Source organism: Nicotiana sylvestris, chromosome 5 (assembly GCF_000393655.2).
Source record: "Nicotiana sylvestris chromosome 5, ASM39365v2, whole genome shotgun sequence".
NCBI lineage: Eukaryota > Viridiplantae > Streptophyta > Magnoliopsida > Solanales > Solanaceae > Nicotiana > Nicotiana sylvestris.
In genome coordinates this window covers 168,109,865-168,123,362 of record NC_091061.1, presented here as the reverse complement: position 1 = coordinate 168,123,362, position 13,498 = coordinate 168,109,865, and positions in this window count along the sequence as shown.

Sequence of the window (13,498 nt, the reverse complement as noted above, 5' to 3'; positions counted from 1 at the left end):
CCAAAAGTGTTCGGATTTAATATCCAAAATCTGAAACCCTAAAAATTTTCCAATCTTGGAATTTTTTCAATTCAAACGAGGGATTAAGGTTTAATCGACCTTAGTCGAAGTATTTTCAGTTGAAAATACTTCGACTAAGGTCTGTTTAATTTCAAAAAAAAAAGTCCGAATCCAAGTCGAGTTTGAGTCCAGTTGAATTTGAAGGTTCAGAGGTATTTTTTCTATTTCTTATGTGTATTCTACGTGTATTCTATAGTTTGTTTAAATTTTCATAATTTTCTAGTCAATTCTGTTATACTGTCTCCTACCCGTCTACTTGATTCCAAATGTGAATTGTTTCTGTTGATTGTGATTATGTACAATGTGTGTAATCGACTCGATTAAGTTCGTCGATTAGTTATATTGTGAATCTTGTTTCTAAAAATGTTGACTGAAGCAACCTATTTCGGGTGGATTATTTTGTTGTAATTAGTTGTTTCTTATTTGGTAATCAGTTTGATTAATATTCATTAATTAAGTCATCTTTGTTCATAGTTCAATAAAATTCATCAAATAGGTGTTATGATTTCTGAACATTAAAGTTCAGGGCAGTGTCAAAAACTGACAATGCTCCTGCATTTGTTGCTCTTTGTTCAGTTGTTGAATTTCAGTTGAAATGTTCTGTTGAGTTTTGTGTATTGTTAATATGTTTGTATGCAAGTTCAGTGTTCAATCTGAATTTAGCTCTCCTTGTTTAGCATAATCTGTAAAGACAGAAGGTTCGTTTGATTCAGGGGTTGGTTATTTGCTGCTAAACATGTTAGTTCAGATAAATTTGTTAAGGTTTAGGCAGTTTGGTTTGGGGCTGTAATAACAGTAAAATTACGGGGCATTTCTGGGATAAAACAGTAAGGGTAATATGATATAATAGTGGGCTGATAATGGAGTGTTAATGGCTATTAGTTAATGATACTAATGGGGAACAAGGGATAATGGGCTGCTGAAAATCAAGGAAAAGTTAGCCTAATGGGATTTAAAGTGGAAAAAACAGATTTTTAATGGAAATTTTCTGTTTTTAAAAGATAAAGGGGGTCCGGGCAGCACTTAAAAAAGGGGGGACAGACCTGTATAAGATAGAGAGTTTTACAGATAGACTGGAAGAGAGTTTGAGAGACTTTAAGAGATTTTAGGAGGAGATAACAGATTTTGAAAGAAAAAATCTGATTGATCAGTTTTCAAACAGAGTTTTTGAGAGCTTAGAGAGAGATACATTGAGAAAAATCAGAAATAGAAATCTGAAAAATTGAGAAGAACAGAATCAGATATAGGATAGAAGGAAAGAAAGAAAAATCAGAAATAGTAAAAAGAATTCTACATCAGACACTAGTATTAAGGCTGATTTTTGAAGTTAAGAGCTTTTCAGTTTTCCTTTTCTAAAGTTTTAGAATCAGACAGATTGTTCAGTTTTAAAATCTGAAACTTTTAAAGAAGTCTTGTACTGTGTTTCTGAGTTCCTTGGGCCTTGTTTTGTTGACCAAATCTGTTGAACACTGGTATATTCTGCTGAATTTGTTACTGCTGCAACTGCTGAAATTTACTCCTTCTACCTTCATTTTCAGGTACATGTCTTTAAAATTTTATGTTGGAAAGAGATTCAACATGACTAATCAATGAAGTTCGAATTGTAATTCTGTTTTCCATTTGTCCAAGTTCATCAGTAAATTTCATTTTTTGTTTCATGATAGTTAATTAGTAGTGAATTCAATTTGATAGCTATGAGCTAATTGTCTTACTTTGAAAGTTCGTATAAAATTTTGTAATAATATTAGCCCTTCATCTCATTAGTTTAATCATATTTGAACTGTCAAGGTAGGAAATATGATATAAAGATTGGTTATTAACTAGGCCTTGTGGCGTTGTTAGAATAGAGTGAAAATGTCAAAACCATATATTGTTAGTTTATTTTGATACTTAATTTAGTTATGGATGGAATGATATAAGTTGTACGTTCTTATGTGGTATGATAACAGGTATCCATAGAACCATTAGTGGATGGTGAGTTGAGTTTGTTATGGCTCATTATGATGTTAAAACGCTATGAAGGTTTCAAGACTTACAAATACGTTGCATGTAAGGCAATATTGTCAACCAATTTGTATAATAATTCTTTTCTTATCAATTTGATGCCTATTCGCCCTCATAAATAAATTAACCAAACAGTTAGGCCAATTAGATTAAAAGCAAATATATGAGAATAAAACGAGGTGTACAAGCATAAATTGCAATACTTATATCAATGGTAATTAAAAATAGGACTTGCACTAAATAGAAATAATAAAAGTTCTTAAAAAAAAAATATATTCTTCCCTTCATAAATCATTTTTAGTTTCATATACAATTCATTATTGGGCATGTAGATATATATGTTGTAGTTGTGAAGAATAGTATTAATCATGTTCTTATTCTTTATTTTGAATTTGAATAGTCTTGGATGAACATGTTATATGCGGAAATTATAATCAACGGGCAACATTCAATAAATTGTGAATTCTTTTTCAAGAATTAAAGGGTATCTTAAATGAAGATTTCTCATAATATAATAAACAATTTGTGGAAAAATCCCTAATATCATTACAAATATTTTGCGCAATTAGGGATACGTTCGCGTACCCTGATTATATTTTTTTAAAAGCAACAAATTCGGATTATGCGTACGCGCAATTTCGAGCGAATATTTAATAAGAGGATTTTTCCAAAGGCGTTAAATAAATTACATAAAAACCCGAGATGTACGATTCACTATTTAAAAAAAAAAATATTCTTGATTCGACACAATTTCGAAAAATGATTGTTTAATAAATATCTTACCAAAAGTTATCGTGTACACGTACGCGTGACACAATTCCGCATTTTTAAATTTATAACACGAATATACGTACGCGTAATTCGATTCAAAGAAGGGTCTTCAATCACAATAAGTATAAGCGGTAGTAAAATCATGTAACATCAATATATTTAATAAAAATCAAGATAATTAAGCCAATAATAAAAACAGTTAAGCGACCGTGCTAGAACCACGGAATTCGGAAATGCCTAACACCTTCTTCCGGATTAACAGAATTCCTTACTCAGGATTTCTGGTTCGCAGAATAATAAACAGAGTCATATTCTCCTCGATTCAGGGATTGAAATTGGTGACTTGGGACGCCTTAAAATTCCCAGGTGGCGACTCTTAAATAATTAAATAAATCCCGTTTCGACTGTCCTTTAATTGGAGAAAACTCCCCACGCGCCCCCGCGGGTGCGGTAAATAGGAGGTGCGACAGCTCTGGCGACTCTGCTGGGGATAAAAGCAGTGTTATTGTAACCCAGAACCATTGGTTCAGGGTTTAAAGAATTCGAGCTTAAATATCTGTGTTAATTGGCTTTATTTACTATATGATTTTCAACTGTTTATATGCTAATATGCTAAATGTTTTTTTTTACCGCTTTAATATTATTTGAATTGTGAATATATACAATTGCTACGAAACCCCCTTCTTTCTGAGTCTTCTGAATTTATGGTGTACACGTGCGCGTGACCCACCTTTCTGTTAAAGTCATACCAAATAAGACGGAGTTGGGACAAGTAACTAGGCCGGGCAGACTTTCGTGCTCCCGGTACGTTGCCCCCGCTTCGGCTCAAACTGTCCGTTTGGGTAAGCCAGGTTTAGAACAATCAACCTAAGGTTTTACACTTAGAATAACTCAGCCATGTACCGGATCCCTAGTAGGAACGTCTATTTGCATCATACACATTTGGCCTTGGAGACTCAACACAGGGGTTGGGTCTGTCTAGGACAGGTGAACCCAAAAATTAAAAGACCATCATGATGCATCCTACTTGTTACTTGTGCATTCATTTGCCTCGAACATGCTTGTTGACCAGCTTAAATAAAATCATGGTAAGAAGAAAGGAATAAAATGGGTTGTTTTAAAAATTTCGAAAAAAAAATATAGTTTTAAATTTTGAAATAAAGATATTTAATAAATAAAAGAAAAAAATTTCGAAAATGATTTTTAGTATAAATTTCCCAAAATGAATTTTGACTTTATTAAAATTAAATTTCAGATACAAAATGAGCACCACACAAAACCCCTCATCCACAAGTACAGAGGAATTTCTATGTCAGCTTCAAATGTGGTGGTATGATTTAGGCGAAGACGGTCAAAAATGGGTCGTCAAGCATTTGGGAAATCTCACGGACATTATGAAAGTTGAACCTCGTGATGATCTGATTACGGCGTTAGTAACTTTCTGGGATCCTGTTCACAATGTTTTTCGTTTCTCTGACTTCGAGCTTACTCCTACATTAGAGGAGATAGCTGGCTATGTTGGTTTTGACGGAAGTTTAAGAAATCAAAGCTTGATATTCACAAAGGCTCCTTCAATACATCGATTCTTCGGTCTTCTGAACATCAGCAGTCAAATCAGGAAAAGCAATGTCATCAATGGATGTTGTTCCTTCAACTTTTTGTATTCCAGGTTTGGAAAGTCAGATGGGTTCGAAATTCATGAGAAAGGCCTTACTAATAAGCAAAACAAAGACACTTGGCAGATGCACCGTCGATTTGCTTTCATGGTGGCTTTTCTAGGAGTCATGGTCTTCCCAAATAAAGAGCGAACAATTGATATTCGCACCGCAAAAGTTGTGCAAATCCTCACCACTAAAGAAAATCACACCCTTGTCCCCATCATTCTATCAGATATTTATCGGGCTTTGACTTTATGCAAATCAGGAGCAAAAGTCTTCGAAGGATGCAAAATTTTGTTGCAAATGTGGGTGATTGAACATCTCCAACAACAGCCCAAGATCATACAGTATGGGTCAAACAAAGCTAATTGCATTGAGAGCTATGAGGAAAGAACAAAAAATTATCAAGCTCCAGAAGGGATAGAAGCATGGGTATCTCATCTAAAGGCTTTAACGGCAAATCAAATTGAATGGACTCTGGGATGGCTCCCGATGAGAGAAGCAATACATATGTCAACCTCAAATAGTTATCTACTACTATTGGGATTGAGAAGCATTCAGCCGTATGCACCACTAAGAGTCCTAAGGCAACTAGGGAGATATCAAATAGTTCCTGATGAGGAAGATTTGAGTATGCAAGTAATCGAATTACACCCAGAAGCCACTATTCCCGAAGCTCTACTTCAGCAGATGTGGAATGGGTGCCGATACTTGAAAAGTGATACTCAAGTCCTAGACGCTACCAAGGGTGAGATAAATCCTGGATATGCAAGGTGGTTCGAAAAACGGTCTCGCGTGGATGATGTACCAGAACCTGAGCTAAAAAGGCCAACAAAAAGACCCCATGTTCAAAACTTCAATGATAAAATCCAAGAGCGGTTGATCTGGGGAGAAAAAGAAAAAGGGTACAAAGCAACTATCCATGCCCTAAAAGAAAATCTAAGAAGCCTCAGTTTGGAGAAAGATTTGCAAGAACAAGAAGCCGAAGGCGAGAAAAAGAGTCTAGCTTGTGAGAATGAAAATCTTCATGCTCGATTCCAAAAAATGAAAAGAGTTTCTGAAACGCCAAAGAGGAGCTGGAAGGATCAAAAAACCATCGCCAATCTCTTTGAAAGAATGCAAGATTATGATTCCATTCTTGCGGAAAACGAAAGGGCATTGAGCAAAGCAAAAGAAAGGATCCAACAATTAAACGAAGAAGCCAGATCTAACAAGGAACGCCAAGATAGGCAATCCGAAAAAGACAAGGCTCAATTCAAGAAGGAAAAAGACTATTGGATGCGATCAGAAGACCAGCTTCGTGCACAACTAGAAGAGGCAAGAAGATGCAACAGAGAATACCAACAAGCAGACCTCGACAGGGAAAGATCACAAGCAAGATTAGAGCAGGCCAGACTCCGAGCTCTATTAGAATCAGCTTTAGATCGTGAAAACCGTGTCAGAGACATAGCCACCACTCGTCAGCAGCAATTGCAAGACCAAGACCAACGTCTCCAAGGTTTCAGGGCACAAATCCACGACTTGGCAGTCTTCACATCTCAAAGTTATGTAAACTGCCAAGGAATGGATTATGAAAGGTTTACAGAGCATGCGCCCACTTTTGCTCGTCATCTAGCAATGGAGTTGGAAAGGATGTATCGTACGCTGGGAGGCCATCCAGGTCAAGCCCCACATTGAGCAGATAATACAATATTAGACAACAAAAGTGGAAAGTGGGGCATGTTGTGAGATGTTATGAATCGTATCTTTTATTTTTGATTTAAGTGTGTGTGTTTCAAGCTATTTTCTTAAAGTTTTCAAATGTAATTCCATCTTTGTGTAATGAATAAAAGTGATTGCCTTTAGTCCGAACTACGCAAGGTCTGATTCATGTAAGGCATGATACGTAGGCAATCTCTAAGATTCGACCACCACGATAAAAGATATATATAATAAATAAAAGTGAATGACAATTTTCAATTTCAAGAAAGCTGGGACGACACAAGCAGCCGAGCAAATGCATAATAGAAAGGGATTATTTGTCTAGGAGCATTGCATCTCAACGTGTGATTATATATGTGTTAAACTCTCAAAACTAACAAGTTTGTTCATTTTCAGAATTCAAGCAGTTAGTTTCTCTAAAGAGTATACTGGCATATTATCACTATCACACAAGATCAAAAGGACCAATACCCGAAAGTATGTCTATCCCAGATGTTGACACAGGTATGGAGATAGAAGAGATGGATGTCGGGAAAATGAAAGAAGAGATGTTTAAGCTCAAGCAGCAAATGGCTGAGATGTACCAAGCTTGGTCTACAGGACAGTTACCCCCATCTTACCCAAATAACCCTGCTCCATCAATGACCCAAACTCAGGATAATATCACCACTGAATTATCCCCAAGTTTCCCCATTTATCAGCACTACCGAGGCACCACCTCTCAGACACCACAGTCTCCACCTCCAAAACCAGTTCCGTACTTTCCTCCACCTATGACTCCTGTTTTCGTAGCACCTCCCCCTGCTACATTTCACAAATCTCCTAGTGAGCCTACATTTCAGGCCCAAGACAACCAATATTACCCCCCGGAGCCCACCTTCAAAGCCTCCGAAATCAATTCAACTGCTCCTCGGTTTGATCTCCCAACCGAAATTGACAAGCCAGCCAAAAATGCTGAACAAGAAGAGATGTTCAGGAAGGTCAAAAGTCTAGAACAATCGTTCCGAGACATGCGGGGATTAGGTGGGCAAGTCAGTGTAGCATACAAAGATTTATGCTTATTCCCTAATGTACAATTGCCAGTTGGCTTCAAGATGCCCAAATTTGACCTATACAGCGGGCACGGCGACCCAGTAGCCCACTTAAGGGGTTTCTGTAGCAAGATGCGAGGAGCTGGGGGAAAGGATGAATTATTGATGGCTTACTTCAGTCAAAGTCTAAGCGGATCAGCTTTGGAGTGGTATACACGCCAGGACCATGGAAGATGGTACACCTGGGATGACCTGGCACAGGCATTCGCATACCATTTCCAATACAATCTGGAAATCATCCCAGATCGATTATCTTTGACCAAATTTGAGAAGAAACACAATGAAAGTTTCAGAGAGTATGGTTTTCGGTGGAGAGAACAGGCAGCAAGAGTGGATCCTCCTATGAAGGAGAGCGAAATGGTAGACTACTTCCTCCAAGCCTTGGAACCAACTTACTATGCCCACTTGGTTTCAGCGGTTGGAAAATCATTCAACGAGGTAGTGAAGATGGGAGGTATGGTGGAAGAAGGCCTCAAGACAAATAAAATCATGAGCTATTCAGCAATTAAGGCAACTACTCAAGCTATTCAAGGCGGGGTAGGAGGAATCGGAAGAAAGAAGAGGGAGGAAGCAGCAGTAGTTGATTCAGGAATTTGGCCGGGACCCAGAGGTTCACCGCTTTACTATAATCAACAACGACCTCGCCAATCAGCTTACCACCATGATTCATCCCAACATTACTATCACCCTTCAGAGCCTCATTTTGCCATTAACCATGCTCAAGCATACAATCAGCCACCTGTTCACACCAATTGGCGTGCTCCTGTCACACCAAATACTTACCCACGAGCCTATCCCGGACCAGGTTTCAGGCCTAGGCCAGCATTCAGGGGAGAAAGGGAACAGAAAAAGAAAACTTACACTCCATTGGGAGAGTCTTACACTAGTCTGTTCCACAGGCTGAGACAGCTAGACATGCTGAGACCAATACAATCCAAACTACCCAATCCTCCTCCAAAGAATCTGGATTACACCATTAGCTGTGAATATTGCTCCGGTGCACCAGGCCATGATACGGAGAAATGTTGGCATTTGAAAAATGCAATACAAGAGCTGATTGATACTAATAAAATCGAGGTTCAAACCCCCGAAGCTCCAAATATCAATAGAAATCCAATGCCAGCCCATCAAGAGGCTAACATGATAGAAATCATACAAGCTGATGGGGAGACAAAGAAGCCGTCACAAACTGTCATGATGATCAAGTCTCATGAAACCAAGCCAGATAAGCAGTTAATGGAGGAGAAGCCGGTGTCTAAGCAGAACAAAAATGGTGATGAACCGTCTATGATAGTTGATGAGGTATCATCAAGCAAAGTTGCCGCAAGACAAGAAAGGCCGAAAGTGATAGTACCAGGGGTTGCTAACAAACCCATTGTATTCGTGGAAGGAGTACGTACAGATCGGGTTATTATTGCACCTGTAATCCAGCTGCCGGTCATCAACAACAAAGCCATCCCATGGAACTACGAACGAGTGACTGTGATGTACAAGGGAAAAGAAATCAAGGAAGAAGTGTGTGAGGTGCAAGGCTTGACTCGTTCGGGAAGATGTTTTACTCCCGAAGAGCTGAGAAAAACTAAAAACAATCCAATGCCAACAAAGAGAGCTGTGACGGAAGAAGAGGCGGAGGAGTTTTTAAGAAAAATGAAACTCCATGATTATTCTGTTGTGGATCAATTAAAGAAGACCCCCGCTCAAATTTCATTGTTGTCATTACTGATCCATTCAGAGGAACACCGTCTGGCGTTGATGAAAATCCTGAATGAAGCTCATGTTCCTGAAAAGATCTCTGTAAATCATTTGGGAAAAATAGCCAACAGAATCTTTGAGACAAACAGAATTACATTTGCTGATGATGAATTACCTGTGGAAGGTACCGAGCACAACAGAGCTCTTTACCTCACCGTGAAATGTGAAAACTCCGTAGTAACCCGGGTATTGGTTGACAATGGGTCCAGTGCAAACATATGCCCTCTCTCCACTTTAAACAAATTAAAAATTAAAGAGGAGAGGATCCAAAAGAATAGTATCTGCGTACGAGGATTTGACGGTGGAAGCAGAGATTCATTTGGCGACATAGTGTTGGAACTAACTATAGGGCCAGTTGAATTCACAATGGAATTCCAAGTGTTGGACATGACTGTTTCTTACAACTTGTTGTTGGGTCGACCATGGATCCATGCTGCTAAAGCAGTCCCGTCAACACTACATCAGGCTGTCAAGTTTGAATGGGATCATCAAGAAATAGTCGTGCATGGAGAAGAAAGTTTAAATGCTCACAACAGTACCATTGTACCGGTCGAGGGAACAGAAATTGACCAAGGACCATGGGTATACCAAGTGTCCGACACGGTGTCAGTAGAGAAAATTCCAGAAGGGAAATACCTTCCGAATCCAAAGATATCCTCTGCATCAGTCATGGTAGCTTATGAAATGTTAAAGAATGGCTTTATACCCGGCAAAGGTCTGGGCTTATCTCTGCAAGGAATTGTACAACCAGTATCTCTCCCCGAGAACTGGGGAACATTCGGTTTAGGGTTCATACCCACCGCCAATGACGTGATAAGGGCCAGGAAGTTGAAACACCAAGCATGGGTTCTTCCAAAACCAGTACCACATCTGTCAAAGTCTTTTGTCAAGACCGGTGCTAAAAATCGCCCGATAACAACAATTCCTAAATCCCGGGTCAATCCTGAAGAGGAATTAATTGAAAGGTTCGAGAAATTGTTTAGTGATGTGAATATGTTGGAAAGCGGAGAAGGGTGTAGCAACGCAGAAGTTCAATTCGTTGGGCCAGAAACAAAGCTCAATAATTGGAAAGCCACTCCTCTCCCAATTCGAAAGGAGTCTTGGTAGTTTATTTTGATTTTCTTTCAGTTTGTTTGGGTTATTTCAAGGTTGTAATCCCAAAGTTTATCTTACAGTTGGTTTGAAGTGTGCAAAACCTTGTTATCTTTCATCATCCAATAAAAAGCAGTTTCCTTTTTATTATCATTCCTAATAGCTTTCTTTTCTTTTTCTTCTTTCCTGTACAGTTCCTTTTACGCTGGCTCTAGTGATATGGCATGCATGAGGAATCCTCAGCCCAGTCTTAAAAATCAATCTGGTTCCGAAACATTAATTCAAGAAATATATTGTGATTATGAATCAGAATATGATGAAGATGAGGTTTTTGAAGAGATTAGTAAAGAGTTAATTCACTTTGAGGAAAAAATCAAACCTAACTTGAGTGATACCGAGGACATCAATATAGGGGACACGAGTAATATCCGAGAAACTAAAATAAGTGTCCATCTGGAACCAAAGATCCGAGAGGAGTTAATTAAAGCACTCATAGAATTCAAAGATGTTTTTGCATGGTCGTATGACGACATGCCGGGCCTGAGCACTGATTTAGTGGTTCACAAATTGCCCACCGATCCAACGGTGCCTCCTGTCAAGCAGAGGCTGAGAAAATTCAAGCCTGACATGAGTGTGAGAATTAAGGAAGAAATCACCAAACAATTGGAAGCAAAGGTCATTCGAGTCACTCGATATCCTGTTTGGTTGGCTAATATCGTTCCTGTACCAAAGAAAGACGGCAAAATTAGAGTATGCGTCGACTATCGCAATCTCAACAAAGCAAGTCCAAAGGATAATTTCCCATTACCCAATATCCATATTTTGATCGACAATTGTGCCAAGCATGATATAGGGTCTTTCGTGGATTGTTATGCCGGGTATCATCAAATTCTAATGGATGAAGAAGATGCAGAAAAGACGGCATTCATCACACCATGGGGAACTTATTGCTACCGGGTAATGCCATTCGGTTTGAAGAACGCCGGAGCAACCTATATGAGAGCAATGACCACAGTGTTTCATGATATGATACACAAGGAGATTGAGGTATACGTGGACGATGTGATCATAAAATCAAAGCATCACGCCGACCACGTTAGGGATTTGAGGAAGTTCTTCTTAAGACTTCGCAGGTACAACCTCAAGCTTAACCCTGCCAAGTGTGCATTTGGAGTTCCATCTGGAAAGTTGTTGGGATTCATAGTCAGTCGACGAGGCATCGAGCTAGACCCATCAAAAATCAAAGCCATCCAAGAATTGCCACCTCCCAGGAACAAAACTGAAGTAATGAGTTTGTTGGGAAGATTGAATTATATCAGCAGGTTTATTGCTCAGCTCACAACAACCTGTGAGCCAATTTTCAAGTTGTTGAAAAAGGATGCTGCGGTCAAATGGACCGATGAGTGTCAAAAAGCGTTCGATAAGATAAAAGGGTACTTGTCGAAACCACCCGTGTTGGTCCCGCCAGAGCCAGGAAGACTTTTGATTCTTTACTTAACAGTTTTGGAAAATTCATTTGGTTGCGTATTGGGGCAACATGACCTCACTGGCAGAAAAGAACAGGCCATCTACTACCTTAGCAAGAAGTTCACAGCTTATGAGGTTAAGTATACTCATCTGGAAAAGACATGTTGCGCCCTAACATGGGTAGCTCAAAAATTGAAACACTATTTGTCATCCTACACTACTTACCTCATTTCTCGTTTGGATCCATTGAAATACATTTTTCAAAAGCCTATGCCAACGGGAAGACTTGCAAAGTGGCAGATATTGCTCACAGAATTCGACATCATCTATGTGACTCGAACTGCCATGAAGGCTCAAGCACTGGCCGATCATTTAGCCGAAAACCCGGTCGATGAGGAATATGAGCCATTGAAAACTTATTTTCCTGATGAAGAAACAATGCATATCGACGAGGTGAAGCAAATTGAAAAGCCTGGCTGGAAACTTTTCTTTGATGGAGCCGCTAACATGAAAGGAGTCGGAATAGGAGCTGTAATCATTTCTGAAACAGGGCATCACTATCCTGTTACGGCTCAATTACGATTTTATTGCACCAATAATATGGCTGAATATGAAGCTTGCATTTTGGGGTTAAGGCTAGCCGCAGACATGGGTATCCGAGAAATCTTAGTCATGGGAGATTCGGATCTTTTGGTACATCAAATTCAAGGAGAATGGGAAACCCGAGACTTGAAGCTCATCCCATACCGACAATGTCTACATGATCTTTGTCAGCGGTTTCAATCAGTGGAATTCCAACATATTCCAAGAATCCATAATGAGGTTGCCGATGCATTGGCTACCCTAGCATCAATGTTGCACCATCCGGACAAAGCTTATGTAGATCCAATACATATTCAAGTCCACGATCAGCACGCTTATTGCAATATGGTTGAAGAAGAATTTGATGGTGAACCATGGTTCCACGACATCAAGGAGTATATCAGGATGGGGATATATCCCGCACAAGCCACAGGAGATCAAAAGAGGACCATTAGGCGATTAGCAAATGGATTCTTCTTAAGCGGAGGAGTTTTGTATAAAAGAACACCAGATCTTGGATTATTAAGATGCATAGATGCCAGACAAGCTACAGCTGTCATGTCTGAAGTACATTCAGGAGTTTGCGGACCCCACATGAGTGGATATGTGTTGGCAAAGAAAATCCTCCGAGCTGGTTACTATTGGCTTACCATGGAGCGAGATTGTATCAGTTTTGTGCGCAAGTGTCATCAATGCCAAATACACGGAGATTTGATTCATTCTCCACCATCCGAGTTGCACACAATGTCGGCACCATGGCCCTTCGTTGCCTGGGGCATGGATGTGATTGGACCAATTGAGCCGGCAGCATCCAATGGACACAGGTTCATTCTGGTAGCTATTGATTATTTTACCAAATGGGTTGAGGCCAAGACATTCAAATCAGTGACCAAGAAAGCTGTGGTCGATTTTGTCCACTCAAATATCATATGTCGATTCGGAATCCCGAAGGTGATCATCACAGATAACGGTGCTAATCTTAACAGCAACTTAATGAAGGAAGTATGTCAACAGTTTAAGATTATACATCGCAACTCTACCCCATATCGGCCGAAGGCAAATGGAGCAGTAGAAGCAGCCAACAAAAACATAAAGAAGATACTTCGGAAAATGGTAGAAGGTTCAAAACAATGGCATGAAAAATTACCATTTGCATTATTGGGATACCGCACTACTGTTCGCACTTCAGTAGGAGCAACTCCTTATTTGTTGGTATATGGCACTGAAGCAGTAATTCCTGCAGAAGTTGAGATTCCTTCCCTTCGGATCATCGCCGAAGCAAAGATTGATGATGATGAATGGGTCAAAACCCGTCTAGAA